The 26,763-nt window shown below is 39.1% G+C and overlaps 1 long non-coding RNA gene and 1 other non-coding gene across 2 annotated transcripts in view; both read left to right on the top strand.

The window, feature by feature from the left end:
• The window catches only part of LOC134475896 (uncharacterized), a 55,525-nt gene extending 30,129 nt beyond the window's left edge, over positions 1-25,396 (top strand). The window contains exon 3 of the long non-coding RNA XR_010047222.1: positions 23,569-25,396. This is a non-coding gene — a long non-coding RNA (uncharacterized LOC134475896). The remainder of the gene's footprint in view (positions 1-23,568) is intronic.
• On the top strand, positions 16,144-16,250 carry LOC111753519 (U6 spliceosomal RNA). Its single transcript, XR_002788300.1, has one exon. It is a non-coding gene; the product is annotated as a U6 spliceosomal RNA (small nuclear RNA).
• Positions 25,397-26,763: the final 1,367 nt, after the last annotated feature.

Below are 26,763 nucleotides of genomic sequence, written 5' to 3'. Positions count from 1 at the left end.
TGATTTCTTTTGAAGTGCAGAAACTTTTCAATAATATGAGATCCCAGTTATTGATACTTTGAAGCATTTCCCATGCAGTTTGCATTGTGTTCATCAATTCTCTGCCTACCACTATGTCTCCAAGACTTCTACCTACCTTGTCTTCCAGTAGATTTAGTGTTTTGTTTTAATATTTAGATCTTTGATCCATTTAGACTTCATGCATGAGTCTAGTTTCAATCTTTGGCATGTGGAAAGCCAGTTTTTCCAACACCATTTATTAAAGAGGCTATCCTTCTTCCAGTGAACGTGTTCAGCCTTTTGGTGAAATATCAGGTGGCTGAGTATCTTTGTAATTGTGTTTGCATCTTCTAATCTGTTCCACTGATCTTCAGGTCTGTTTCTTTGCCAGTACTATGCTGATTTTATCACTGTGGCTTTGTAGTATAGTTTCAAGTCAGGAATTGAGATGCCTCTTGTCTTGCCTTTGTTGCCCAGAATTGCCTTTGCAATTCTAGGTCTCTTTTATTTCTAAATGAATTTTAGGAGTGTTTTCTTTAGATCTTTGAGGTATGCCAATAGTATTTTGATTGGGGTTGCATTAAATCTGTATAAGAGTTTTCGGAATATGGCCATTTTCACAATGCTGGTTCTTCCTAGCCAAGAGCAAGGAATAATATCCTTCCATTTTCTAATATCCTCTTCAATCTCCTTTTCCAGCATAGCATAATTTTCAGAATCTGGGTCTTTTGCATTCTTGATGAGGTTGATTCCTAAGTATTTCATTTTTCAGATGCTATTGTGAAGGGTAATATTTCCATAACTTCCCTCTTGGTGAGTATTTTGTTTGTGTACAGGAGAACTATTTATTTTTGAATGTTGACTTTGTATCCAGGTACACTGCTGAATTTGTTTATTCACTCTAGTAGTCTTTTAATGGAGTTTTTTTTTTGGGGGGGGTCTTCTATATAGAATATCATGTCATCTGCAAATAGTGATAGTTTAACTTCTTCCTTTCCTATCTTTATTCCTTTTATTTCTCTCTGTTGTCCAATTTCCCTGGCTAGTATTTCCAGAACTGTATTGAATAGGAGTAGTGATAGTGGACATCCTTGTCTTGTTCCTTATTTTAGTGTGAAAGCTTTCAGTTTCTGTCCATTTAGTATAATGTTGGCTGTTGTTTTGTCATAGATGGCCTTTATGAGATTGAGGTAGACAGCATGTATTCTGAGTTTCTGAAGGGTTTTTTATCATGAACATGTGTTGGACTTTATCAAAATCTTTTTCTGCATCTACTGAGATGATTATGTAGTTTTTGTTTTGATTCTTGATCTGGTGTTATTACACTTATTGATTTGCATATGTTAAACCATCCCTGCATTCCTGGAATGAATCCCACTTCATTGTGATGTATAATCTTCTTGATGATTTGCCGCATTCTATTTGCCAGTATTTTATTTAGAATCTTTACAACAATGTTCATTAGTGAGATTGGCCTATAGTTCTCCTTTTTGGTTGGGTCTTTCTCTGGTTTTGGTATCAGAGTAATACTTCCCTCAGGAATGATTTAGGGAGGATTACTTCCTTTTCAATTTCATTGAAGAGTTTAAGAAGTATTTGCATCAAATTTTCTCTAAATTTCTTGTAGAATTCAGTCACGAATCCATCAGGACCTGGCCTTTTCTTTGTGGGTAAGTTTTTAATTTATTTTCAATTTCAATAGCTGATACTGGGTTTACAAAATTACTGTATCTTCTTGGTTGAGATTTGATAGTTCATATGTTTCTAGAAATCTGTCCATTTTCTCTGTGTTTTCCACTATATGTAAGTAGAGATTTTTGAAGTATGTATTCATGATCTTTTGAATTCCCATGGGATCTGTAGCAACTTCCCCCTTTTTAGTCCTTATTGTGTGAATTTAGTCTTTTTTCTTTCTTTTTCTTGAAAGGTTAGCTGGAGGTTTGTCAATTTTGTTTATTCTCTCAAAAAAACACAGCTTTTTGATTCATTAATTCTTTGCATTGTTTTTTTAGTTTCAATTGCATTAATTTCTTGCTTCTCCATTGTTCCATCTGTGTCTTCTTGAGAGTGCTTAGCACTTCTTTTATTAATCTTCTTGTATCTTGCTTTACTTGTATTAGTATGTTTGTTTTGAGTTCTTCTACAGTGTCACAAAGATATTGCTTCATGTCAGCTGATGCTGCTTCTGATACTGCAGGTTTGCTGCCCTCAATCTCTTCTGTTTACCTCTCCTGGACCCATATTGTTTGTGTCGGTGGCTGGAGACTTTTTTTGTTTCTTTCTCTTGTCATATTTCTCGTTTCTTCCAGACAAGTATATAGGAGAGGTCCCAGGCTCTTTCTGTACCGGTTATGATTACTCTGAAGCATGCTGGCTTGGGATTTCTATCCTCTCCAGTTTGCTGTTGATCACTGAGGTACAAGCAGGTGCAGTGCAGGCTGGCCCTTCCCCTCTGAGCCAGTCAACCTCCAGGGCTCTTCACCACATTAGGGCATTCTGTGTGGCCAGAACCAGTTTGAGACAGCTTCAGGAGAAACTTTGTCCCTAGCTATTGTCCCAACTTTTTCCCAGTCCAACCAGTTCCCACCAATCTGCTCTGTGCCAGGAACAACAAACTCAGGCCACTATGGTTCTGATGTTCAGGCCTGTCCTGCCTGATTCCAAAATTTCACCTATCAGAAGACCAAATTCTGAGCACTCACCGTGGGCCAGTGCAGATCTCCATGCCGCCTCCATTCTTTGCTGTGAGGCACCCTCCTGCTGAGGTCCTTGGGTTCACCAATCCCTGACTTCAGTGAAACCATGAGTCATTGGACTCCAGCGGCACCGAGCACACTGTGGGACCAGCTCCGGTAAGAGTGCATCTGGCTCCAGCCTTCCGTTCACATTTTTCTTTTCTTTTTCTTTAGCCTGGGTTGTGAGAATCCCTTTCTTTTCATCTGGTCTTCTTCATGCTGTTAAATTCTAGTGTCTGAGCTGTTTTTCTCAGAGAGGCTCTTTACCTTGTTACTTATCGATCCACTATCTTGGCAAGGTCTATGGAATAGTTCTCTATAGTTTATTTAATTTTCTTTGATTTCTTTCATCAGAGTTTGTTGTTTTCCTTTTATAGGTCTTGCATGTTATTTGGTTTATGCCTAAGCATTTCATTTTAGGGGACGAACATGAATAGTTTTTAGTTGTAAATTCCACTTATTCAAGTGCTGGTTTGTGGAAAAGTGACTGGCTTTTGTCTATTAAACTAGTGCTCTGCAAAAGTGCCATAATAACTAGTGTCAGGAGATTTTTGTGGATTCTTTCAGATTTTCTAAATAGATAATTACATTTTCTGTCAAAAATACAATTTCATGACTTCTTTCCTAATCTTTATTTCTTTATCTCCCTTTTGTGTCTTAGTGCATTAAGTAGGACTTGTAGGATGATGTTGAGCAAAGGTGAGCAAGTGTGTCCTATCATTGGCTTGTTCCTGATGTAAGATTTGCATTTCCTACCCATGATGATATTCACTGTAGGTTTTAATAGATAATCTTCATTATACTGAAAAAATTCTTTTCTATTTCTACTTTATTGAGGGTTTTTATGGCGAGTAGTGTTGCATTTTGTCAAATGCTTTTTCTGTATATATTCATATGATGGTGTGATTTTCTTCTCTATTTAATGAATTATACTAATTGCTGTTCAAATGTTGAACAAGTTTTGCATACCTGGAATAAATTTTACTTGTTTGTGGAATACAATTTGTTTCATATGCTATTGGATTTAATTTGCTAGTTTTTGAGAATTTTGTACACATGTTCATGAGAGACTTCAGCATGAATTTTTGTTTTCTTGAAATATCCTTGCTTTGAGTATTTGAGTAATAATTGGTTTCATAGAATCAGTTAGAAAATAATTCCTTCTGCTTCTATCTTCTGGAAAAAAATTTAGAAAATTAATGTGGATTTTTCTTCAAATGTCTTGAAGAATTTATCAGTAAAATCTAGGCCTGTTTCTTTCTGTATTGCATTCAATTATTGATTCAATTGGTAAATAGGCTTCTAAAAATGGCTGTTTGCTCTTATGTATGTCTGCTTCATAAGACTGAATCTTTCAAAGAGATAGTCCATTCATCTAGGATTTCAAAGTTATTTATTGTATTTTGTAAAATTATCCTTTTCATGTCTGTAGTAATTGCATCACTGTCCACTCTTGAATTTTATGTCTGTAATTTTGTCCTTCCTTTTTGCTTAGTTAGCTTGGCTAGAGGCTTCTCAATTTTACAGATTTTTTTTTTTAAAAAAGTTTTTGGCTTTGTTGATTTTCTCTATTGATTGCTGTTTTTAATTGGAATGACTTCTGCTATATTTTTTATCATTTCTTCTCTTTGTCTTACTGTGGACAAAGTAATTGCTTCATAAGGTGAAAACTTAGAGCACTGATTGTAGATATTAAGTCCCCCCCCCCCCTCTCTTTTCTGGTGGTACTAGGGATTGAACTTACGACCTCAGGCTTGCTAGGCAGGAGCTTAGGCTACTGAGCTAAATTCCTAGTCCCAGATATTAAGTCTCTTATGATATACTCATTCAATGTCATAAATTCTCCTCTTGGAACTGCTTTTGCTACACCCCACAAAATTTGATTTTCATGTAGCTCAAATTATGTTTAAATGTATCTTGTGATTTCGTTTTTGACCTTTGTGTTATTTAGAAATATGTTACTTAATCTATACATGTTTATGGAATTTTTTGGCTATTTTTTTTGTTGTCAATTTCTAGTTTAATTCCACTGTAATCTTAAAGTATATTCTATGATCTTAATTCTTTTAAGTTTATTAAAGTAGGAGCTGCCCTCTTACCACAGCCAGCAATGCATCAGTCTTATGAATTTAAGGGGTGTTTCACGCCTCAGAATATGGTTTCTCTTGGTGAATGTTCTGTATTACTTTAAGAAGCATGAGAGTAATCTGTTGTTGTTGGGTGAAGTAGTTTACAGATGTCAATTTTATTCCCTTGATGGATATTGTTGTTGAGTTCAAGTATGTCTTGACTGATTTTCTGGATCTGTCCATTTCCTTTCCTGAGGATCCATTACAAGCACATACAGATTCAGCTGATATGTGTGTGTGTATATTTTGATTCCTGCTATTTTGTTGAGCTCAACTATTAGTTCTAACAGGTTTTCTTTTTTGAATCTATAGAGATTGCTACATATGAGAAAATAATAGTTGTTAACAAAGATAATTTTACTTCTTCCTTTCCTGTTTGAATGACTTTTATTTCTGTTTCTTATCTGATGGCTCTTGCTAGAACTTCCAGTACTTTACTGAACAAATGATAAAAGCATGTATCCTTGCTTTGTTTTTTACCTTTAAAGCCTTCAGCTTTCACTATTGAGTGTGATATTTACTGAGGGTTTCATGTGATATACCTTTTATTATGTTCAAGAAGTTTTTCATGCCATATCTAGCTGTGTTTTTTCCTTTGGAAAGATGTTGAATTGTCAAATGCCTTTTTTTCATCAATCAAGGCAATTATGTGGGTTTTTTTCCTTCCATTTTGATAATATCCTATACTCCATTTCTCTAGAATACACTTTAGCCTGAGAAGAAGGGAATTATAACAATGGAGGAAAGGCAAAAACAATGGCTTACCATAATCACTTTATGACTGAGATAACAAAAGCACAGATCTCTCAAACGGAAAGATTTTTTCCACCCAGACTGGCTCCCACATGCTGTGTGCAGGCTGCTCCTGGAACATGTACAACATACCCTGCTGCCTGCCAAGGGGCTGGAAGGTGGGGATGGGTAGCTGCTATTGTGCTGAGAGATGAAATTGACTGAAATTAACTACAATTTGTCATCCAAGCCTTCTCCTGGAAGTTTTAAGCTTTCAGTAGAGCTTAGAGTTCCAAAACCATTACGGCAGACAGATCTGCCAATACAATTGCCGTTTAGCTGGGGAAGTACTGTTGGTGCTTTATGAACCCCCTATCTTTCCAGAAACACCCTCCACTGTTCTATCAGCTTTTCCTTGTGTATTTCATGTACTGTTGTTAGATGCATACACATTAAGGATTGCTATATCTTTTTTGGGAACTTGATGCCTTTATCATTATGTAATGCCTTTCTATCCCCTATAGTTTTCCTTTTTACATAGTCTACCAGGTTTAAAATTAATATAGTTACTCCTGCTTTCTTTTGATTAGGGTTAGTATGGTATATTTTCATCAAATTTCTTTTAGTCAGCATGTGGCTTTACATTTAAAGTGAGTTTCTGGTAGATAACATATACATAGTTAGGTCTCATTTTTATTCCTTCCAAATGATACCCTCTTTTAAATGGTATATGTTTGTGTCTACCCAAAGTTCTTAGGTTGAAATTCTAATTTTCAGTGTTAGAGTATTAGGCAATTGGGCCTTTAGGAGGTAAATAGTTCATAAGGGTAAACCTAGTGAATAAGAAATTATGCCCTTTTAAAATAAAGATTCTCCCAGTTCCCTGATTTGAAGATACAAGAACACAGAAGCCTACACCCTGCAAGGGAGCCGTGAATAAAACACAACCTTGCTGACATCCTGACTTTAGATTTCTAACCTTAAAAACTCTGAGAAGTAACTTTCTGTTGTTTATTAACTACCCAGTACGTGCTAATTTTTTACACCAGCCCAAACTTACCAAGTTAGTACATTTAAATAATTGATGTTTAAGAGATTGTTGATATAGTTGGTTTAATATTGAACATATTTCTTATATTGACCTTGTTCTTTGTTCCTACTTTTTTGCCTCTTGCACTTTTTCTGCCATTTGTAGTTATAAGTGAGTGCTTCTCCTTAATAGTGTGTCAATTATACTTCTTTTTAAAATTTGTTATGGTTGCCTTGTAGTTTGTAGGAGACATTTACGCCAATCAAAGTCCATCTTCAAATGACACTATGCTGTTTTGTAGGTGGTGTGCTCACTTTATACTAATAAAATATTTGCAATTCCTTCCTCTCATGCTTTTTACCATTTCTGTTATTCATTTCACTTATATACAGCTACAAGAATACACAGAGTTGTTAGTTTGAGCAAACTCTTCTAATAATTAATAAGTAAAATAATGGCTTTTGTTTTACCCATTTTCCTTCTCCAGTGTTCTTCTTTATTTAGATCTGTTTATGATCCATAATATTTTTATTCTATCTGAAATTTTTTACTACACTTCTTGCAAAGTATGTTTACTGACAATAAATTCCCTCAATTTTTCTTTGCTTTTAAAAGCCTTTAATTGTCTTTCACCTTTAGAGAGTAATTTCACAAGATATATATTTGTATGTTGGTATTTTTTCCTCTCAACACTTTAAATAATTCACTTTTATCTTTTCTTGCTTTCATGATTTCTGAGAACTCATATATAATTCTCACACTTGTACCTTCAATAGGTAAGGTATATTTTATCTTTCATTATCTTTGATTTTGTATAAAGCTTGAAAATGATAATTCTGAGTATAGTTTTTTGGCCTTTGTCCTACATGATGTTCTCTGAACTTCCTGGATCTATGGTTTGGTGTCTGACATTAATTTGGGCAATGTCATTTTTGCTTTACATATTTCTTCTATTTCTAGCCTTTTTTCTCCTTCTTATGGTCCCATTGTGGATTTTTATGCCGTTTGTAGTTGTGTAACAGGTTTTGGGTATGCTGTTCTGTTTTTTTATTTTCAGTTTTTTCTCTTTGATTTTCAGTTTTAGAAGTTTCTATTGGCATGCCCTGAAACTCAGAGATTTTTTCCTTAGCCATGCCTAGTCTATTAATGAGGTAATCAAAGGCATATTTGATATATAGTATTTCTTTTTTCATAGATTATCCATATCTCTTCTTATGCTATCTATTTATTATATATTGCTTATTTTTCCATTAGATCTTTTAGCATCTTAACCAGTTTTCAAAATATTCCAATATGATAATTTTAATAATCCTGCCATATCTGAGTCTGGTTTTGATGTTTACTCTATCTCCTTGATTCTTTTCATTTGCTTTTTGTTATTTCTTTGAGAGCCAAACCTAATGAACTAGCTAAAAAGAGCTGCTACAAGCAGTCCTTTAGTGAGCTGGTGGTAAGGTGTTGGTGGGACGGATGGTCTCCCGGCCTGTGATTAGGTTTCAGTATTAGTCTGAGAGTCTGGACTGCGGCCTTCTTAGAAGAATGGCTATAGCTGGTGGAGCTGGTATTTCCCTGCCCCAGGTCAGTTATGTTCTGATAAACACCCAGAAGTTTCCTTGTTAAGGAGTCTTTCTTGCAGGCACACCTTGTTAATAAGAACAGAATGCCCTGCCATATTTCAAAGTCATTCCTTTTTCTTTCCTCCTGACAGAAGCATGAGGTAATTTTTCCCTGACATCCACTGAGAAGTCTGGTAGATCTCTTAGGGATAAAACTACACATGATGGGGTCTTCCAGAGACTGAATCCTCTTAGTTTTTCTCTAAGACTTGTCCACATTGCAATCAGGTGTAGTTCAGGTTTTCATGCTCTGCCGCTGGTTGTGCAGTTTTTGTTCCTGAGTGTCTGACTTAGCAAAACCCACTTCTTTCTCTTCATTGACATGGTCTCTCCAGTTTGTAAGACTATGATTTGCACTGTGATCTCACTTCCCTGACAAATCCATAAAGAATTGGTTTTTCAGTTTTTTCAACATTTCATATGTTTTTAGCAATGAATGATGAGCAGGGGATTTAGCTCAGTGGCACAAGTGCCTGCCTGGCAAGTGCAAGGTTGTGAGTTTGATCCCCAGTAAAAATAAATAAATGCTAACTTTCAGCTTCCTGCCTGTTGGACTAGAACCTGTAAGTCTAAAAGAATATTCTTTTTTTCCATAAGGCGGGTACGGATGGGTGGCTATTCTGCATGGTTAATCTCTGAGCATCTGGAATACTTTTATTGAGTCACTGATTGGGGTCCAGGAAGGCTGGGAATTGCCAAGAAACACATGTATTATGTAAAACAGCAACGGCTTCAGGCATTTTACCTTGTAGGATTGTTGAGAGAACTGAACGAGCATCATGTATAAGGTACCTACTAATATGGTTTATTCTACTTTATTTAGGTATTTAGGTTTTATTTAACATAAATAAAGCATGCTCATGATCTGTCAGTTCCCTTTCCTCACTAAGAACCTGGCTCTGCTACTGACGATTCTGATGATAGGTAAAGCTGCTTTTTCCACAGAGGCCTTAGCTGTTCCAGGAGGAGATGTTCTGAGCCATTTTAGCACAGTTGGCACTTCCAGCTCTTGGACCACATGGAACAGGAACTTCTGAGAGCCTCTGGGAACCATGTGCTTTGTTCCTTGTGGTTCCCTTATCCACTGCTGGGCATCATGATCTGGCCCTTAGATCATCTCTGTGCCCAGTTGTGCCTCTAGGGTTTTGCTGGTCACATTTAACTTCATTATTCATTTTGACTAGTGATGGATCCAGAAGTTCAAGCCAGGATCTGATGGTGGGCACAATGCTGAATAAGAGGCTGCTTCTCCTTTGAGGGAGCTCCTTGGAAGGGAGGGAAAGTAATTCTCTTGTTTTTCTTTTAAGTAACTTTGATATATCATTAATAGACCTTCACTACAGAAAGATTCAATAGTATACATAAGTAAGACCACCCATAATTTCACCACCTAGAGGTAATAATTAAAATATGCATCCTTTTATCTTTTACAAAATCATGCTTACTTCTAAATACCATGTTAGTGGATTTTAAAAATAAAAATCATTAATATAATTCCCTCTGGTTATCATTATAGCCCCTTCTATATCATTTTCAATAACCATAAAGTGATGAATCTTGCAGATGTACTAAAACATTTTTAAATAATTTACCAACTGTTGAGCATTCTTACTATTAAAATCAGCAGTATAATTAACATTATATGCTAGATCTTGGCACACAGTTTTGGATTTCTCCCTATTAACTTGTGTTTTTCCATTTCCTTTAACTTTGTGTTTCTGAGCTGGTCACACATAGCAGAGAACACCTGGCTGCTCACGTTGGTCACTTAATCAGCCAAGTGGATTAGAACTGGTGGAACAGGTTGAGTTTACTGCTATAAAAACCAACCAACCCCAGCTTTACGTCTTAAAATTGTTTTTGTTCCCTGTAAATTATGCCCCAGCTCAAATCTCCCCTGGCATACATAGTGAAAGAACTGGCTCACGTATTACTTCATCTTCTTAAAAGAATATACTGTCATGTTTGTCTCAGTCAAGAGGAGTCTCTGGCAGCACGGGCTATTTACTATTTATAAAGCATGCTTTATACATGCCAGAGGGTGCCAAACGTATTAAGTCAATGAAAGCCATTTTCAAAATGGATATGGGATCAGGATAGAAAATGATTTGGATTCCGTTTTCAGCATGGAGGATATCTTTATATATAAAATATATAGATCACCTTGCAAACAGAATTTCAAAAAATCTGGCAAAAGAATGTTTTAATAAAGATCATTGCTATTCTCTTGGATCATCCCTTACTCTGATCTCTGGTTAAATAGGGTTCTGACAGAGGTTAAAGCCCCTAAATTATCGTGCCATCCTTTTTTTAAAGCCAGCATCTTGGTTGCCTACAAAGAACAAAGCACATGTGTATCTCTTGTCCTTCTAAGGCTTGTCTTAACCTCTTTTGCAGAATTATCTGTTGTCTGTTTGTCCTTTCTTATTAACTATGCCTTATCCTTCTTTTTGTCTATATTTAAGGACCTACTTCCTAAGTTATATAAGAGACATAAATATTTGTGTTGATATTAGCTAAAAGGGCTACCATTATTATATTCTAAGAACTTTATGTGTGTTATCTCATTTAATCCTCACAATAACCCTACGAGGCTAATACTATTGCTATCCCATTTTATACATGGGGCAACTAACACATGGAGGCTAAGCAACTTGCCCAAGATTATGATGATGAATTGGTAGCAAAACTGGCATTCAAAACTAGACAGTAAAGCTCCAAAATCTGGCTTTCAATCTACACTAAATAAAGTTCATCCTAAAAATGAAAGGTATTCAGCATGTCACTGAGACAGAATCTACACATTGGGAAGTGGGATAGTTTGCTTGGTAAATATACAGGTCCTGTAGACTGAACACTTCTATTTAAATTGTTTTAACAATTAGCTGTTTTGTGAGTTTGGAGAAATTATATAAACTACCTAAGCCTCTGATTTTTTATCCATTTGGATGTGGGTAATAGTGGCCTTAATCTGATAAAATTCTAGTGACCATTAATGATATAATGCTTTTTAAGCCCTCAGAAAAGTGCCTGGCAAATCATAATAGTCCAATAACTACTCTGTGCAAAGAGATATTATTACCAGATAATAAGACCTAGACTGACTGCCTACTATTTGCTGTCCAGGAGTGAATATTTCAAATATTTGTACCTTTGTAAACAAGTTGTTCTTTTTCCAGTCTCCTGTGCATGTGCATATACTATGCACATACACAAATCTATGACATGAATAGAAACCGCAACCCAACTAAATGACCTCCTTCAAACTGTAATGTACCAGCCATATTTGCTACGGTTTTCGGGGAATACCAAAAAGTTTTGGGGTCATTGCATGACAGATCTTGGAATCCTTTACTTCCAATACTACATGTGTCAGAAAGTAAGGTCTCTGCCAGCCCTGAGACAGTGTTGAGAACTTAGGAGGTAGCTCCTCCTAGAGCCCAGGACAAAACCCTTCTTTAATTCTTCCCCAGAACCCACCGCACAAGCCTGGTTGCACCCTACCTCCCCAAACACTAAATTCTCACCTGGCTCTTCTCCATTAGGAGAAATCTGGGTGTGATTTGTCCATGACCTCATGTCTCCTCCTGTTTTATTTCTAATGGATCTGGGCAGCTGTGTCCTGAAAATATAGCTCTGACTAGAGGAAATATGATCTCCTTTCTTTCATTACCAAAGCTATGAGCTAAAGCCAAAAGTAAACTGAAGTTCTGAAAAGGAAGGAGAAAAAACAGCCAACACAATTGAGAAGGGTGCAGGGAAAGACAGTGGCAAGATAAGCAGTGAAAAGTGTTCTTTAAGAATGAGATAGCAGTAGCCCACGGCAGCAAGGACAACCCAGGAATGCAGAGCCCCCAGCTCCCACAGGAGAAAGCTCACCTCTTGGACCCCAACTCCAAGCAGGACCATTGTTAAAAATCTCTAAATTCTGCTTGTTATCAGCCAGACTTTACTGGGAAGAAAGGCTTTGGAGATGTGAGCAGCTGCCAGGGATCCTGTGAGTCAGCAGAAGAAATGCAGCCTGAACTGTTGTCTTCTCAGAGAAGTATTCTGGGGAGGGGTGTATAGAGTCCTGGAATGTCAGTGTTGGAAGGAACCTGTCCTTTTATTTACTTGGGAGGAACTGATGATCAGGGTAAATTCACTTACCCAAGACCCCCACGCTAATTTGGGCCAGAATGCAATTGCTGGTCCATCTTGCCATTCTGCTCCCCTCCAAAGAACACTCTGGCCTCCTGCAGCTGACTCTTTCAGGGCCCTTCAGTCGCTTTCGCCTTTCTTGCCCGATACAGTGCAGGCTACATACAGGAGCCCTGATAGTGCTGGTGTGCTGCAAGTGGGAAGGGGTTTAAAGAAAGCCACACATAGAAAATGTCACAAGATGTTTTTCTATCTATGGAGATCAATTTCACTTTAGATCTCACAGATGTTAATTTTCCACCCAGAGAAGAAAGTGCATCACTTTCAGATCAGCAAGAGAGACAGAGGAAACTCCAGGGTTATACCACCCAGCGAGAAGCTTCTGGTAATCAAGCAGATAGAGGGGCCAATAAAGTTGCCAAACACTTGATACAGTTGTTCTTTTGCTATATATGACTAATGCATATCAATATTTTATTACCAAGAAAAGAAAATGAGTTGGTATCAGAATGTTCTTAGAGACGTTTATTGAACACTTACTGTGTAATATGCAGTTCAATTTCATCCTCAACAGTATAACTACTGAAAAGAAAAGGAAACTGAGGCACAGTGAGAATAGATAACTTTCCCAAAGTTATGCAGATAATTTGTAGTCTGTATTCTGAGCCTGGCCTTTCATTGTATTTTTATTAATTCTCTTATAAAACTGTCATTCACGTTTCATAGTTTGGATCAGTCATTCCCATCAAGTTTCGCCCAGTTCAAGCCTCTAGTTAAAGAATTCCCTTCTGGTACACTTGTCAATCAATATCTAAACCAAACTTGTTACAAAAGTTGCGATGCTAATATTACTTCAGTTAATTTGTAATTCTTAGAAAATTTTGCTTTGACAGACTCCTTTCCTTTCCTACCATTTTCCTTATAGCAGCACAATTCCTAATAGCTAAATCTTGAAAGTGACCTATGCATTCACCAGCAGATGAATGGATAAGGAAAACGTGATATTTACACACAAGGCAGTACTATTCTGGCATGAAGAAAGATAAACTTGAAGCATTTTCAGGAAAATAGATGCACCTTAAGACTGTAATATTAAGTGAAATAAATCAGATGCACATATTTAAATATTGCATGATTTCCCTTATAAGAGAAATTCAAAATAAAATAAAGAGCAAGATAAAAGAGAAACTTTAATAGAGTATTGGGCAATTCCTTTAGAAATGGCTCGCCAATTAATTTATAAAATAATTAATTAATTTATTAAATGAGACAAGCCAGAAATGGTACCAAAAGCTTAGTTGGAAACTGAGGGATGATGGGGTAAGGGAGAAATGGGCTCTTCAGGGCAAACTTGTGTCAAACAAAAGAGAAAAAGAGCAAAAATGAAAGTACACCCTGGTCTGGAAGATACAAGGGGGTTACTGTGAAGAGTCACAGTAGCAGGCTCCTCATGGCACCTGTGTCCCTTATATGTAGTCTATATCTCATGGGAACCCACAAGAATTTCTACATTTGGGGTGCTGGGAATTATTTGGTGCTGTCCTGGGACTTCATACCTGACTGGTCCTGTTTATTTACCCAGCCAGTTTTGCCACACCCTATCTCCTGCCTCATTTCCCCCTGGGAGACCTAAGTCTCATAATTCTTTAAGGGGTGCTGAGGGAGGGTGGTCTCTGTCTTTCACAGCATCTTCAAAGTGGAAGGGCTGTAGACCCTACCTACTAGCGATTAAGTGCTGTCCAACTACCTTGGAGTGCTGTGGTTTACTGGCTGGGTTGAAGGCGAAAACCTTGTTAGAAAACAATGAGAAAAGAGTTACTGACCATCCAGCTGTCTGGATGGGAGAAAGGAACTTCATGATTATCCAAATGTGAAGAGCAGCTCAGATTTGACACTTCCTGTAAAGAAGACTGTGTGGTAGAGGTTTGTCAGATAAATTATCAAGCATCTGAGAAGACATGGCCGTAGCAAAATCTTGTTTACTTATCTGTAGCAGCACTGGAGTTACTTATTGAAGAGAAATCTCAAGATTCCTTTTGGGTTGTTTTCTTCAGACAGTTCAGATGGGACTACTTTTAATCCAGAAAGATGAATGCAATTATCTATCTTTGCCCCCTTTACTGAAATAGGTGAAGCAGGGATTACTGAAATAGGGCCTTTTAATTTTGAGTTTAATTGGTCAGCAAGTGTCCTTTCTCTCCAAGTTTTCAAAAGTATTTGGTCTCCAGAACAGACACCAGGTGGTTCTCCCTGGCCAGGAACTGGCAGAACTCTTCTCATATACGTGAGTGGCCTGTTGTACGTGGCCCAGATGGATGAGATATTGTAAGAGTCTAGAAGCCTCTTGTATACCGTTATATCAGAGGATGGAAATGGCTTTCCACATAACATCTTAAGAGGGCTCAAACTCAGCCCAGTTTTGGGCATGTAAACCCTCATGAGTGTTACTGGCAGCATTTGGAGCAAGGGCTCGGGTGTCTCTTGACAAAGTTTTCCAGAGCTTGCTTTAGGGTCTGGATGGCTCACTCTACCTTTCCAGAAGATTGAAGCTGCCAAGTGGCATGAAGACAGTACTTTATTCCTAAGGCCTTTGTCACTCTCTGAGTTACTTGGGAGGTAAAAGAAGTTTCATGTCACACTTGAGAGCCTGGGATAGTCCAAATCTGGGGATGATTTCTTTAAGAGGCACATTGACTATCTCAGGAGCCTTTTCTGAACAGATAGGAAAGGTTTCAATCTATCTTGTAAAAGGTGTCTGTTAGAACCAGCATCTGTTTAAACCTTCCAGCTGGTAGCATAGGAGTAAAGTCTCTTTGCCAGTCCTCTCAGGGTGTGTCTGCCTCCTTGGTACAGGTTCTATAAAGGAGGTGGTTTGGAATTGGCCCTGGGTGCTGTAGGCACAGTGGGCGAGCACCACAGACCTGTCAGATGGTGGCTTTTAGTCCTAGTCCTGTGAAAACTCAAGTAGTCATTTCCATCTGGAAGGAGTCATGAAGGGTTTTTAGAGCCTTCCACTGTGTCCCCTGAGGAAGGACCAGTTTGTTTCTTAACACCGATGTCTCTTTTTAACTCTCCCTTGTCCTAATGCCCATTTATTGTCCTGAGAGGTATAGAGTGGTTCCTTGGGACCACGTTTAATGGTTCCTCAGGAACTGGAAACAAGGCTTACGGGGCTGCAGAGGTATCCTTTTTGCCTTCCTATGAGCCTTTTGATTTCCCAAGGAGACTTTAAACATATCTCTTCGGTGATCTTCACAGTGCAGGACTGCGACCTGTTTGGGATGATGGACTGATGTGTAGGAGTTGTGCATTTTCCTGCTTGTGCTTCATAGATGATTGTTTGATAGTAAGCCTCTTTCTTTCTAGATTGTCATTCCTCAGAAAAGAGGCTTGCTTTGGCCACTTGAAAATTATATTAAAATATTATATAACCTGACTTTCTATGTCCTCAGAGAAAGCTACTTCCTTCAGCAAACCATACCCCCTCAGGATCTATGTTCCGCTTGCATAGGTTCTGAGAAATTATTTGTTTACAAGAGTGGCTAACTTCTGGGCAGAAAAGAAACGAAGGATCTCTGAGTTGAAGTCCTCTCAATCCCAGATATGGCTATGGTTTTCTAAAGCAGACAAAACAAAAAGAAATCATTGAACTGGCTTATCCTCAACCTCCAGGGTACCTAGGGTTGCTCAGAGGAGATAGTGATGTCTGTGGATAGGAGCACTGAAGGTTTCCCTGGACATATTCAGGCATCAAAGTAGATATGCTAGCTTTGGCAGCATATATACTAAATTTGGAATGATACAGAGAAGATTAGCATGGTTCCTGTGTAAGGATGACACTCAAGTTTGTGAAACATTCCATATTTTTCCCTGCAGTCATCAGAGTAGCAACTGAGGATTCTGGCTAGCAGCTTATCTGGGAATAGAGAGAATCAAACTTCCAGTGCCACAAGTCAGGCGCATTAGCTGCCTCACACGTGAAGCTCCACCTGGTCCCCCACCAGGTGGAGACTTAGTGCAGTTTTGTGCCAGTGTCCAGGTCCTATACACTTGAAACAGGAACCTTTTCCTCAGTTGTCCTTGGGCTAGTCCTCAGACAATCTAGGTGGGTTTAAAGCATTAACACTTGCAACAAGTACTATCTTAGTCTTTCTCTTTTATCTTTCCTCTGAATCCTGATTGCTAAACACAGAAAAGATTGTGTCCAGCAATTGAGCCATAGGTGTCTGTGATCTCATCTGAAGACTTTGCAGCTCATAGTGGATATCTAAGGCTGACTGGTAGATGAAGTATTGTCTCATTACTGTCTCTCTTTCCCTGGAAGATGAGTTTGTACTGATATACTTTTGAGGGACTTCTGCTAATCAGTTATGAAACATAGCTGGATTTTCCCCTGTGCTCTGTATGACCCCACCCACTTAATCATAATTAGCTGACTTTTTAGTGCACCTATTCATCCTCATAGAGTAGCTAGAATATTTGACATCTTTTCTAGTCCACGCTGAGTATGATAGTCACAGTTTGGTTCTGTTGAAGGGGGAATAGCCATTCCAGAATGGTTTCCTTCTCTTTTTAAAGCCTATTGTTCATTTGCATAGTTTTTAGTCTTTTGTAGGATTCTCTTGGATCTGAGGTATAGAAATTGGCCAAGATAAATTGGACATCTTGCCTTAATAAGTCACAAGCAGGGGCTGGGGATTTAGCTCAGCAGCATAAGCACTTGCCTTGCAAGCAGGCAGTCGTGAGTTCGATCCCCGGTACCGATAAAAAGGAAAAAGACAAATAAAAATAAAAATAAAAATAAAATAAACAAGTCACAAGCAAGAGTCAAGTTTTGGAACCCATCTGCAACCTTACTAGGGTCTTCTCACAGCCTAGTCATTCCTTGCATTGTTAGCCATTGGGAACTGGAGAAGGCAACTGTGCTTGAGTACTCCCTTCCACCCCTGGGACTTCTCTTAGCGGCAGGGCAAGTTGTGAATCAGGGTAGTAGGAAACACCACTTTGGGTTCAACTTGTGGGAGTTAAGGCTGTCTGTGTGCAGCAGGGCGCCTTAAGGCTGAATAGGCTGCCAGGTGAGCTGAGGAATGCTGGGTTACTCTTGGGCACCGGCCTCTAAGGGAGTCTCCTGGCCACTTGGAGCAGATAAGCCTGATTCATTGGACTGAGGATTAAAAGGGGGAGGGGGAGGAGACTTTCCAGTGTGGTTATATTCCTTAAATAGATCAGTGAGACCAAAATCCTGCTGAGTGACAAGTAAGGGTCTCAGAAAAGGGTCATCCAGGAAACTTTTTTCTCCTTAGAGCTTGCACTAAGTACCGTAGTTCCCTTTGATAAAGAGTCACAAAAGCCTAAACATAAGGCATTTCATTCCATCTTTTATGTTTCAAGCAGAAATGCTGTAACTGGAGAATGATGTCATAAAGTACTATCCCGAACCCATCTTTTGCCACCTCCCAGTTCATGTTAAACCCCAACCATACTGCAACAGTAGATAAGCTGTTCTTGTTTTAAATTGTCAGGCTCAAACCTGTCCCATTCATCAAGAATACAGCCTGCTGGTGAAGTCAGTGGAATCTGCAAGGTGGCATGGCCCAAGAGCTTTCCCACTGACAGCATGAGGCATCTAAAGAGAAAGACACAGCTAAGTCTGAACTCCTCAAGGGTGTATTCTACCAGAAGAACAGAGTTCACAAAATGCCATTTCTGACCCTCACACAGACTAAACAGGTATCTCTGTCAGGAGCTTAGGGTAATGCTGGCATCATTCACCACAGATGAAATTCTTTGTCTCCATAGTGGGACCCATCTACTTCACAAGGACAAGGAAGCTGAGCTGTTTTTCTTGCTTGGTCCTTTATTTCCTATGAGGTGATGACAGAACTTTCCCAAGTGACTTGGTTACTTTTTTCTTGTTGAGACAAAATACCTGATGCCCAACATAAAGGAAGAAAAGGGTTATTTCTTACAATTTGTTGGAGGATTCAGTCTATATTCAGTTGGCTCCAAATGGCAGAATCGTATGGCAGGACCACCATTCATGAATGTGGCAAATAGCATGCACAAAAAGCAGAAGAGAAAGACACATCTTCTTCCTGCCATTGCACTATATACTGACTTCACCCCTGGGCTGGTGTAGCACTCATATCACCAATCCAAGTGCTAGACAATGAACCAATCCAAATGCTAGATTTAGTTGCATCCATAATTGCATGAGGCTTGGGAGGGCCACGGATACAAACTATGACATTCTACCCCTAGCCCGCAAAGACTCATGCACATCTTTTATGCAAAAGATACTTAGGGCTGCCAAAAGTCACAGTTTCAGGACTGCTGAAAAGTTCAAGTCCCAAGTCTCCTTGGAGATCTATGGCAAACTTAATTGTAACCTCTTGTACAAATGAAACAAGGTTAAACAATTCCAAAATGCAAAGGCACAAGATAAACATTACCATTCCAAAAGTTACAAACAGAGGAATACAAAACATTGGAACAAAAGCAAGTCCAACATACAGCAGGGCGAACACTAAGTCCTGTACTTCCATGCTCAGCATCTGAAGCAATCTGGTTGCAAGCTCCAAAAGGCTTGAGTGATTCCACCCCCACGGCACTTTCAGGGGTTCCAGTTCTCACAGCTTCTCTTCTAAGCCCATTCTGCTCAGTTTTGGTAGCTTTCCTTGGATGATCCACGTTTCTGGCTTTTCCAAACCCTTGGGGTCTCCACTGTATCTTTGGCCTTTCACTCACAGCTTTACCCACTGCCCTCTTAGGGCACATTGCTTGGCCTCCCAGGCCTTCCAAAATCAGGGTGGAAGTTGCCTTAACCTCAGAACTTGCGCATTTTCCTTGCATTTGAAACTAGTGTCACATGGATGCCACCAAGGTCCGTTACCAGCTGGAGCAGTATCCAGGCTTTCTTTTCTCTTGGCTGTAGGGGCCAAGTGCCTGGATTGCTTGGCTCTCTGACCCAAGTGGTTCAGAGGAAAAGCTTTTCTATGTCACTGCCATTGTGGAATTTGGTGTGGCCACTGCCATTTTGGAACCTCCTGTGGCCTCTGTCACCACTCTGGAACACAGCACTCTGTGGCTTTCTCTTCCAAGCAAAGTCTTTCACTTTTGAAGTTTTGAGGCTGCAAAAGGTGGAGACCAACTGCTTCCTGGGATGGTCCCAGGCCATTTTTTTTTATTTCTTTGTTCTTTCTCAGCAATCAAGGTCTCAGCTCTATCTTTATAGTCCACAGCTTTCTGGCCAAATTCACAATATTTTAAATCATGCTGCTGGGCTTTTTGCTCTTAGTTTGCAACATAAATCTGGCTAAAAGCCCCCAACGATAGCCATGCCAACAACTCAATATTTAACTACCTTGAAATTTCTTTTGCCAGATTAATTAGTCTGTTGCCCTTAATCTCAGTCTCAGGTAAAGTTTCTGGACATGAGCAAAATGCAGACAAGCTTTCTGCCAAGTCATAACACATATCGTGTGGAGTCCAACAACCAGTGCAGTCCTTTTTCCCAGCAGAAGCCTCCCAAGCCTGGTCTTTACTGGCAGGCTTTCTATCAGCCTTCTGTTCTCCTGAGTTCTGACCAGAATCTCCCCTACAAAACAGCCTAATCTGTTCCAGCTCTATGCATTCAGGTGACAACTCTGAGCCTTTCCCAAACTCTTCCTATAAGCTATTCCCAAAGGCTCTTGAACCATATGGTCAGGTCACAGCAAGGACCCCATTCCTTTGGTACCAAATTCTGTCTTAGTTACTTTTCTCTATTGTTGCTGAGACAAAATACATGATGCCCAAAATTAGGAAAGGAAAGGTTTATTTCTTACAGTTCTTGGAGGTTTCAATCCATACTCGGTGGGCTCTAAGTGGTAGGGTGGCATGGCCACTGCAAATATCAAGAAGTAAACTTGCAAGAGAAAGACATGGTTTCTTCCTGCCATTAAACTATATACTGCCTCCACCCCTGGATGGGTGTAGCACTCACACCACTAAATCAAGCACTAGACAAGTTACCAGTCACAAACTCTAGGTTCAGTCACATCCACAGTTGTATGAGACTTGGAGGGGGCACTGACATAAACCATGATAAGTTCTCTTGACCACTTAGTTGAACCCCTTGATGGCCCAACTTGGATTTATTTGAAACTCCTTGATGGCATAGCTGGTATTTCAAGTCCCTTAGTTGACTCTATCAGAGTAAAAACATGGGAACAGTATCTCCTACATTTATTGAAAAAAGGACTATGAACAGGATGGCTGTTTTTATACATTCACAGTTACTTTACTTTGGTTTCACCTGTTGTTAAATGCTATTCTGTTCAGCCATCAGGTCTTTAACTTATGTGCAGCTAAACAAGGAAACACAGAAGCCAGCAGGCAATGACCTCAGGCAAGCTCTTGGACCAGAGAGTAAAGCACTGGTAAGCTGCACAGGTGGGGACACAGTCAGCCCCAGCACCAGTTTGTGCACTTGCTGTTGCTTGGGAAGCACAAAACTGGCCACCTAAGCATTTGCTCCCACAGGGCCACTGTCATGCTTGTTGCTCTGAGTTTGGCACAGGTCCAACAAGGCACACAGCACCTTGGTGACTTTGGCCTTTAAGTAGGTATTATGGTTGATACATTGTCTCAATTTGAGAAGTTTAAAAGTTTGACTAAGAGGATCAGCAGGGAGTCAGGACCCTTACTTTGTAAATATCCTCTTTCTGTGCAAGAGATCACAGAGGTGGTATCATGCTAACTTTCCTTGGGTAGGAGGGGATGGGGCAGGAAGTTGCTTACACTATAAGGGGGAAAAGAGGCTTGTTCTCCCCACTTTTGCTCTGGCTGCTTTTGCTGGTTACTGCCTTGAAGTGTTGCCCCAGTGTCACGCCACCCTGCCTTGGAGCCAGGTGATTGTGGTCTGAAACCTCCACAAACAGTGAGCTAAATAAACATTTCCTTCCTTCATGTTGGGTGATTTGTCTCAGCAAAAATGGAAAAGTATAACCAAGACAGTAGGGCTAAGCCTTTTCCCAGGCTTTGTAGCTCAGTGCAAACATTCATGGGCAGCTGTGGCCTGCCAGTGCCCTTAAGCTTGTCTGGTACCCCACTCGGCTATCTGGGCCATGGCAAGGGGAAAAGGGGCAAGAAGGTTGCATGCTTATATACACCTGGCCAGGGTAAGTTAGGTCTGCCATGCACCCCCTTTCTTCTGCCTGGAGCTGCAGTAAGGTGGTATATCCCACAAGGTCAGGCGTGTGTTAGTGCCTGTGGGCCCACATCTGTCCTACTGTATGCTCCTGTGTTTGCCTGAGAGTGTAGCTATAGTCCTCCAGTTATAGCTTTGCACACACACATACACCCCACTCAAAGGATTCATACTGTCAAAAATCACATGAGTTCTTAAAGGAATATTATACAATTTTTTTTCTTTCATATGGAGAGGAAAAAGTTTTCTCTTTCTTGTTCTCCACAAGCCCATATATGCTTTAAATCTGAGGCTTGCTTGTAATAAAAGAAAAGAGAGAGAGAATAAAGTGTTCTCCACAAGCCCATATATACTTTAAATCTGAGGCTTGCTTGTAATAAAAGAAAAGAGAGAGAGAATAAAGGAAGGATGGTGGCTGGTGATACATACTGATATAATAATCAAACAAATAAAACAAGATGGCACTGGTCACATGGCAAGGTAACTTGGTGGCCCTCTGAACCAAAACACAAACCAAGAAAAAGCCATTTACAAGCAAGAGTAAGCAGAGACCAAGCTAATTCCGAAAAAAAGCACCAAAAAGCATAACAAACGAACATGCCGACCACAGGCATACCCACAGAGTGAGTATAAGCATCTAGAAAGAAAAACAAAATGCTTCTTCCTTCCCCACAGCTAGAAAAGCAGTGAACAATCCCTGAGTGCCTTGAGAAGAGTTCCTTGCATCCTAGTCTAGGGAGAGAGTGAGGGAGAGAAGGAGAAAGCAAAGCAATTACAACACTTTAGAACGAGGCAAAGTGTGCCCACCAAGGGCCTTACCTTGGTCTCCTGATAGCTTAGCTTCACTTTACATGCTGGATTACCAAAAATGTAATTGGTTAATTCTTTTATAAATGACTCACCAATTAAACTTATTCTAAGTCCTTTTCACCTTGAGCAAAGAATTGAGCGAGACAAGTCAAAAATGGTGCCAAAAGTTTATTTGGAAACAGGGGTGATGCAGTAAGGGAGAAATGGGCTCTGCAGGGCAAATTTGGGCCAAAGAAAAGAGAAAAAGAGCAAAAATAAAAGTGCACCCTGGTCTGGAAGACACAAAGTAGGCTACTGTGAAGGTCACAGTAGTAGGCTCCTCATGGCATCTGTGTCCTTATACACAGTCCACTTCTCATGTCCCACCTACAAGAAGTTCTACATATCGGGTCCTGGGAAGTATTTGGTCCTCTTCTTGTAACTAGCTAGTCCTGCTTATTTTCCCAGCTGGCTTTGCCACAGCCTATCTCCTAACTTAATAGGAAGTAGGTAGACAGATTTTGTGCAAATGTGAAGCAACTCAAAAGATGCAGTGAGGCGGAAAAGAAGAGAAAAAGGAAGAAAAAGAGAGTTAAGATGTGTTACGAACATTTACCAACTTCCCCAAGGAATGTAATCTTTATGTACTGCAAACATGTGCTAATAAAAAAATTGAAAAAATTATGATACAAAGCACATGGCATGTTTAATTTTTTGGTTGCTCATTTCTGCTTCTCTATATAATGTATTAGTTTGTGTGGCATGTAGTTACTATAACCACCATCTTGCAATGAATTAATAAGTAGCTCTATCTTTCTTTGCTCCTAATAATAAATAAACAGGACATATAAACCCTACTATAAGTTATTTAGGATGCTTCCAAGTTCCTCATGTTATCAGTTACTACAGTGCGCTTAACTGTGTGTTACCAGATAAATGTTATTCCATGTTAATAGAGGTTTTCTTTTCTTTTCTTTTCTTTTTTTTTTTTTTTTTTTTTTTGTCTTTTTAAGACAGTGTCTCTCTGTGCAGTTCAGGTTGGCCTTGGCCTCACTTTGTAGCCCAGGCTGGTCTCAAACTCACAGTGATCCTCCTGTCTCAGCCTTCCAAGAGCTGGGATTACAGGAGTGCACCACTATACTTGGCTAGCGGAGTTTTAATTCTCTTAAGGAGGTCTACAGCACAGTTTGTGTCTTTGTGATTTCAGGTGAGAAGAGATTAAGGAAATGTAATCGGATCACAAGCCAACAAGAAGTCTCGGAAATTCAGTGAGCAGCACGCAAAACCTGCCTAAATCAGGAGTAACAAGAAGAGCAGAAGCCATACTAACCAAGAGTATGTACAAGAGACTGAGGAAAGCTGGAAACAGCCAGGTTTAAATGATCCAAATAAAGAAAATTCTCATCACACTAGCACTGACCCAGTGCGTCCGCATAGACGCAGTAGACTAATCATGATAACCGAATTAGCAGGGACAGTTAGTTCTTTGGAATAATCAAAATGTGCAACATGTATGAACACATGCTCAATCCATGAATGACCGCTTTCCTCCTTCATGCAGCAGAGATGGAGACTTGCAGTTACAAGGTAGAAAGACCTGAATTAGGGTCTGAGCTACATCCTTTCCTGGCAATATGACAGTCACTGAGAATACCTGTTTCTCAATTTTACACATGTGAAATGGGAAACACATTAAGGGAATGATTAAAAGGATGGTTTTATTTTATTTTATTTTACTTTTTTTAGGTACCAGGAATTGAACTCAGGACTTCACACTTGCTAGGTGGGCACTGGGTCACTGAGCTAAATCCTCAGCCCAAATACTTTAAAAACTGTAAAAAAATTAGCTTTTATGTATTGCATAGACATGTGGAAACGTTGACTTTATAATTATTTCCTATCCGGGTGGCTTTGGGTAGAGTTGGTAACGTACCCTGAAATTTGTTTTCTTTGATAGAGTAGTTTGAAACTAAAAGTATGAGATAACTGCCTGATAAACATTTTATTTTCCCTGGTGTTGGAGTCTCAAAAGGAATTAGACTTTTTCCCAACTGTCCCAAATGGTGTTTTCTTAGATACCCAGAAAGATCTCTGGTTTTCTATCGGGGAGATAGGAGTTCATTTGTCCAATCACTTACCCACTGGGCTTTTGTAGATATTTGGGCCTGCACACCTCCATTCTAGGGAGACTTCACTGAATATTAGCTGGCTTTCATGCTCTTGCTCATCCACACAGTATATTTAGTTGCCAAATTTTTGGTTCCATTCCTTCAACTCAGTACCTTCTCTATAATCCTACTTCTGCTTCCTTATATTCTGCTCACATTACCTCTTGCTTTGTCTACTGCAATCTCCTATTTGGTCTCCTTGCTTTCAGGATTTCCTCATTGTAATCCATCCTATGCATCACTTCTAGATAGAGTGTGTCTCTGAAATAATGTCATATTTTGCCTCAAAGTAATGCACTATTTTCAAATTCCTTGGCGAATTAAATATGGGTATTCTAAGATGATACTCAAGGCCCTCTATTTAATGTCCATGTATTAGAGACCACTAGTTTGTTCAGTCCCTTCTCCATAATATTCTGTTTTCTGCTGAATAGTAGCCAGATGCATGTCTAAACAGAACTACATTTCCCAGCCTCCCTTTTAGTAAAGAGTGGTAATGTGACCTAATTCTGCCAATGATATGTGGAAGCACCATAGGAGGAAGTTCCAGGCCTTTTGTCTCCCTTTCCTCCCTCCTGCCAGTGGGGATGCAGAAGTGCTGGCTGCCATCTTGAACCATATAAGGTGGAAGCCAGGTGCTAAAGATGGCAGAGCAACAACGTACTTGTCCCCTGGTCATGCAGAGTCCACATCAGTCCTGCATAGACATCTTGTGGCTGTGCTAACCTTGAAAACTATCCCCCAAAGCTTATGTATTGGAAACATAATCTCCCAATTCATATGTTACTGGTATTTGTAGGTGAGGCCTTTGAAAGTAATTAGAATTGGGTGGAATCATAAGAGTGAGGCCACCATTATAATATTGGTAACTTTATAGGAGAAAGAAGAGATCCAAGCTAGCACATTTGCTCATGTGATGCTTCATTTGCTTATGATCTGATGTAGCAACAAGGTATCACCAGCTGATGATACCAACAGTGCCAAGCAGACGTTGGTGCCTCTGCTCCTTCCAGCCTTTCGAACCATGAGCCAAATAAACTTCTGTTTTTCATAAATTACCCTGTCTCAGGTACTTTGTTAGAGCAACAGAAAACAGACTCAGGTGATGCTTTTATACATGAAATAAACTTCTATCTTTTTGTTTTATAGTATTTCTCCAAATGTGCATTTTGAAAAATAGATTTATTGAGATATAATTCACATGCCATAATTTTCAGTCTTTAAAAAGGTATTATTTTTCTTATGACTTTACTCTTTGGTCCCACAATTTTTTGTTTCATTATAGTTAGCTGTGTTTTATAACTATTAAGTGCTGTCATAACCATAGTATCTGGTACATTTGGAAGACAAAATTTCATTTGTTAATTTAAGACTCTATACATTGATTAGATTTATGAATACATTCAAATATTGATTACATTGAAATTTCAGTGAGACAAATAATCAAATATTTTTGAGAAACTCATACATAGTTTAGCTTATTCCAAAAGAATGAACATTCTATTCAAGGTAGCACAATGAATGTAAGCAATTTACTAAAATTAATGATAGAATTAAAATTGAGACTTTAATAAATTTGTCATTTGTCACTCATTATGTATATTGTAATTGGGTTCCTGACAGGGGGAAAAAAGGAGAATCTCCTGAGATTAATATATTTTAACAATCGTATTTTGCAAATAATGAAACTGAAGCTCAGAACAACAGAATTGTTTCAGAAAATTGTGTTTCACTATTAGATATTATATAGATGTTCATCATAATAAATTTCCTGTAGGTTCTTACTACCTTTACACCAATCAACACTTATCAAAATGTGGCCTGCAAATGATGATGGGATGTGTGATTAAAACATGGATTCTAGGTTCTACTCTGGCCTATGAATTAGAACCGCTGATGATGGGATTCTGAAATTTACATTTTAAATAAGTGCTTCCGATGATTCTGATGCACACTAAATTTTGAGACCCTTGCCTCTACATAATTAAATGATACCTTAAGGTAGAGGACCTCAGACCCTGGCTGAGACTCAGAAACCTCCATAGATCTTGAATTAACCTTTTTGGTCCCATCCCTAGGGCTTCTGAGACAGCACTTTACAAAGATGCAACCACCCAGGTTTCAAATAATTGACAGTTTTGTGGTCTGAGTAAGTGACAAAACCAGTTTTCAAAAAGATTACTGAAGATTCTGAGTAGTACCTGGATAACTAAGATTGCATTAGGTGCTGCAAA

Source organism: Cavia porcellus, unplaced genomic scaffold (genome assembly GCF_034190915.1).
Source record: "Cavia porcellus strain 051 isolate PalLab524CR breed Dunkin Hartley unplaced genomic scaffold, mCavPor4.1 scaffold_5, whole genome shotgun sequence".
In the NCBI taxonomy this organism is placed as follows: Eukaryota; Metazoa; Chordata; class Mammalia; order Rodentia; family Caviidae; genus Cavia; species Cavia porcellus.
The sequence above is the reverse complement of the archived record's forward strand: the minus strand, read 5'-3'. Positions and strand labels throughout refer to the sequence as shown.